Below are 5389 nucleotides of genomic sequence, written 5' to 3' on the forward strand. Positions count from 1 at the left end.
GGAGTTTTTAAGGCCGTCCACCCATATTTGACTTGGTCCTATCGGGGATGGGCGTTAAATTATTCGGAGGTCCCGCTTCTTAAATAACCTTACAGTGTTGACAGGGGCGTTAAACTTGCGGTATACAACTTCACGACTTCTTCACACGCACACTCATTTGCCCCTTCCCCTGCTCTCTTTATATCTCTTTCTTTCGTCTTCTCTTTCTCTGTCTCTTTGTGGGTGGTTGGCGGGTGCTCTGGTGTGGTTTGCTTCTTCTTTCCTGTCAAACATCTATCGTCCTTATCTCCCCTTCTTCTTTTTTATGTTTGTTACTCTCTTGTAACAGCTTTAATCTTCTGATGCTCATTTGACCTTATGCAGTTGCGAGCACCGTAAAACCTCTACTAAAACTTTTTTTTAAAAACTGTCTCTTTCTCTCTGGGGGGTTGATGGGTGCTCTGGTTTGTTCTTTTTCTTATCAAATTCCTGCCATCCGCATCTCTCCTTCTTTCCTTTGTACATGTATGTTACTCTTTAGTAGTAACACTTAATCCTCGGCACTAATATGACCTTATTTGTGTCGCAAGTGCTGTAAAACTCTTACTAAAACTAAAATACAATTCTCTCTCTCTCTATCTCCTTCTCTCTCTCTCTCTCTCTCTCTCTCTCTCTCTCTCTCTCTCTCTCTCTCTCTCTCCCCTTTATAAATTATGATTTTAAGGTTAAATACATTAGCCTCTCGTGTTAGCCTGACTCCGCCAATTAATCTGGTAATTGTTCCTGTTGGGGTTTGCCTGGTTATTCTTTTACACACCTTTAGTAGAATATGATATTACACTGAAGTCTTATCTTGCGGGTGGTTTGAGGACGCCACTGGCAGATCCTACTTCTTTTCTTTTTCTCTGTTGTTTCTGTCTATCTGTCTTGCTTCGGTACATGGCTTTTATTGTATCGTTGTTTTTCTCTTTACTCATACTCAATATTAGGCAGCCCCCCCCCCACCAGAGCAGTGCTACTGACTGAAAGTGTCTCTATCCCATTCCCATTAATATGTTTTTGTGCACAGTAGAATTGTAAATGGGCTGATTTATCAGTCATGCTCATACTGTGCCGGAACAACATAGGGGGAACTGCTGCCTTTTCTTTCTTCATCCTTACTATCGTCATTTTCCCTCTAGAGTCTACTTCTTTTGTATGTTTGTTACTCTCCTGTGAACTGCTATTTCCGGGGTGCCTTGATAGTTGAAGCAGACTTCGTGCTGTTGAGGCTAGCGGGGTGAGCAGAGAAAGACCGATTTCCCGTTTTGACTTCTCTGTTGACATCCACTCCTTGGCACTCATATGACCTTATGAAGTTGCGAGCGCCGTAAAAACCTTACTAAAACTTAAAAAAAACCCCTCAGTACATGACCGTTATCGTATCATTGTGCTTCTCTTTACTCATACTCAATACTAGGCGGTGCACCGTCTCAACAGACGACAGTTTTCCCCCTTTAATTGCTTGCAATATGGCGGGGCATGTGGTTAATAGGTCAATGTGTGGCAAAAAAAGGCCGGTTGCACTTCACTCCATGCAAGAAAAGGACATTGTAATGTTCCTAACCTTGCTGCATCATTTTGTGTTTCATAGATGGTATTTAAAAAACAAACCAACCCCAAAACAGGGAACAGGAATTTTTTTTCCGAAATTAATGATGATGACGATTATGTGCAGGATTAATCTTAATGTTAGTTTCATCTTTGCTTGCAAATGTAATACATTACAAGATAAAGTGAGTCTGTATACTACAGTAGAGGACCACATAAACCCATCCGTCTGTGATTCGATATATTGCTTGGTTTTACGGTTTTATGATGCCCCTCTCTCCCCTCCTCCCCCCCCCCTTCCCTGCTTCCTGCCCCAACTGACCTGTTGCGGCAATAACATTCAGCCATTTAAGACAGAACGGGAGAAATATGCAAATTGATATTCAGTTGCATACGGTGGGGAAAAATGGGGAGGGGAGCAGTGGTGGTTCTGCAAATGGAGGTTAAACTTTTTTCTTCGTCATTCTCTCTCTCTCTCTCTCTCCCTCCCCCCCCTCTCTCTCTCTCTCTCTCTCTCTCTCTCTCTCTCTCTCTCTCTGTCTCACTCTCTTTCTCTCTCTCATTCTCTCTCTCTCCTCTCTCTCTCTCCTCTCTCTCTCTCTCTCTCTCTCTCTCTCTCTCTTTCTCTCTTTCTCTCTTTCTCTCTGTCTCCTGCTCTCTTCCTCTCTCTTTCTTCCTCCCCTCTCTCTCTTTCTCCCCTTCCTCTCCCTGTTCCTTTCTCTCCCCCTCTACCCCCTCCCTCTCTATCCCTTTCTCACTGGGATTAAGGGTTGCTTTTCATTCGAAGTGCTGCTGCCCAAGAGACCAAACTGCTCCCTGGTGAGATTTGGCAATTCCCTGTCTTATTTTGAGTCTGGTATGGACACATCGGTCTATTTATGGCTTTGCTTAGATTTGTGTCTCTATGCATTTATGTATGCGTGGGAATGACGTAGATTTGTATCGGATGGTGCTTATAGAAGGACCAGCAATCGTTGGAAAGCTGTTCAGTTGATGCAAGCCCAGAAAGCAAAGTTTTTTTTCGGGAGAAAGAAAAAATTAAATCATTCTTTTAAAAAATCTGTCTCGAGCTCATGCAACCAATACCACAGGTTAAGAAATTGCAATAAAATTTAAAAAAATCATTAAATTTTGGGCTTAATGCCTTCCTTTATTTCTGTGGTATGCCATTTCGTTTTTCATGCAGCGTTAAATGGCCTCTGGCGTGTCGATCATGCGGATGTGCCCCTCTCCCCTCCTCCCCCTCTCTTTCTCCACCTCTCTCTCTATCTTTCTTTGCAATTTTCGTTCTTTCTCTTTCTCTCTCTCTCTCTCTCTCTCTCTCTCTCTCTCTCTCTCTCTCTCTCTCTCCCCCCCCCTTCCTCATTCCCCTATTCTTCCTCTTGTTTTCCCTCATCTCTTTCTCTTTCTTTCTCTCTTTCCATTTATTCAGTGCTTGTCAACCTTTTCATAGCAACCTTTATGACAATTTTTGTACGCCCACCAATACTAATCTGCAAGTGGGGCATTAAATGACTACCTCTCACTGACTGGGCGATCCCCTTCGCCCTTTAAAATGACTAAATCGTCCACTAGTGGTAGACAAGCACTGCTCTAGCCCCTCTGCCAGACACAACAACACAACCAGCTGCCATGTGTGCATGCATTTGCACGGCTGGTTGTTTCCAGACGTGGCAGTCAATACGCAGGTTCTATTGTCCGTATTTCACGGTACGCCAACGTCTGGCATGCACAGTGCCCTGCTGGAAAAAACAACAACCCAACAACCCCAAAACGATGGAAAATATCCGACCATCTCTTGCTCCTCGAAAGAGAGAGAGAGAGAGAGAGAGAGAGAGAGAGAGAGAGAGAGAGAGAGAGAGAGATCCTATCCCCTCCCCGAAAAAAAGAAGAGTAACAAATCCAACACAAAACAAAACAAAACCAAAACAGTAAAACAAAACCAACTCAACAAGGACCAACCTAAGAAACAAGACCGCAAACCACCAAGCAATGAAATGCGTAGTGGGATTCGGTATACTGCATAGTGTACATTGACATGTATTAAAATGTTCTTTTCCTAGTAGTTCAAATCTTAGAACGGAAACAGGGAGTGGCGAGGAAGGAAACATTCAACTACATGCTGTAGCCTATAAGTAGACATTAATTATTTGTTTATAGAGGCACCAACTATTTATATGAAGATCATGTTTTAGCCAAGTAAAAATAGACTCGTTGCTGCAAGCGAAATCGGATCATGTATTTGACGACGATCGGCTGACCAAACTCCATTATGTTCCTGCTTTGGAACAAATCTTGACGTATTCCCTTTTTCTGGGTCGATTCTTGTTTATGGTGTGCACATGCATAAATGACGATTGTTTCTTTCTTGTAAATGTGTGTTAACTGGCTTGATGTCGCTTTTGTGCCAACTCTGACAATTTGACAACTTTTTGTGGATGTCCCCTTTTGGAGACCTTAGGAGAGACATTAGAGTTTTGTTGTCAGCTATGTAGAAAATGGAAATAACTCCTGCATGTGAGTCTGAGGAGGAGGAGGGAAAAAAAGGGGTGGGGTGGGGGGTAGATTCCGCAGGTATCCGTTTTTGTGTGCGTTATTGACACCATGGTACCTCTTGTGACCTCCAGGTCACACGCAACTAATTGATTAAAAAAAACTATTTTGCATTTTGAAATATGCAACACGCTTTTTGAACTCGATGTATTATTTTGAAGTATGCAACTGTTTCTTTTTCATTCTTTACTTTTTACTCTCTATTTCATTTTGAAACATACAACTTATTCTTCTCTACTCTGTGTTTCATTTTGGGACATGCAATATATTATATGCTCCTTTTTTTAACTCTACGTTTCATTTTGAATTTTGTTATGCTTACCGCCGTTCTCTGGTGTAGCGGTTAGGCTCTCCGTCATCATGCGCATAAGACCTGAGTTTGATTCCCGTGTTGGGAGAATTTTTATGAAGTGTTTCTTTCTTTCTGCTGGGACATTGTATCTTTCTCAACCTGGGTTGGCAGATTCGAGGCCTGCCCCCTAAATAATGTTAATTGTGTTGATGGGGGCTTAAAAACACCCACATTAAATTTATTGAAAAAAACAAACTATAGTAGCGTGTAACCTGGAGGTGCCATTACTTTGCTGCCTCGGTACTTGGTTTGGTGTCCTGGCTTGTTTGGGTCTTGGGCTTCTATTCTGTCGCCGGAGAGTCCTCGGGGGGAACATAACAAGAGATACCTCTAGTGGTGACCTGCGACACTCCGCGGTCGGAAAGGAACCCAACCAACTGTGAACTCCAACCATGGGAGGACGACCGCTAGATTTAACGCTTCGAATGGTGTTTACGGGGGGTACAGTACTGAAGACCCTCGCGTGTTTGTAGTATCTTCTTCTTCTTCTTCTCTTTCTTCGGATCTTTTTCATTCTTCTTCTTCTTCAGATCTTTTTTCTTTCTTCTTCTTTTTCCTAGCATTTTCAGTACTTAGAGATGTTGTCCCTCGGACCTTTCTGCAATAAAACGCGTCTCTTGCCATTCTGCCTGCCTGAGTTGTTTTGATGCGTGTAGTCTACTTTACATAATTTGGACTGCTGTGAAGATTTAGAGAAGGACTTGCGGGTAGTATTATGGTTGCTGTAGCGAGCTCAGGTTTATGACTTTACTGCTGCTTCTTGAGCGCGGGTTCGTTACAATCTTCAGTGTCGCCGTTTGTAATTGTTGTTGTCGGTCCCAGAGATTGATTTGGTTACTTTGTGTGTGTAGGGCCTATGTGTGTGTGTGTGTGTGTGTGTGTGTGTGTGTGTGTGTGTGTGTGTGTGTGTGTGTG

Source organism: Aplysia californica, unplaced genomic scaffold (genome assembly GCF_000002075.1).
Source record: "Aplysia californica isolate F4 #8 unplaced genomic scaffold, AplCal3.0 scaffold01059, whole genome shotgun sequence".
NCBI lineage: Eukaryota > Metazoa > Mollusca > Gastropoda > Aplysiida > Aplysiidae > Aplysia > Aplysia californica.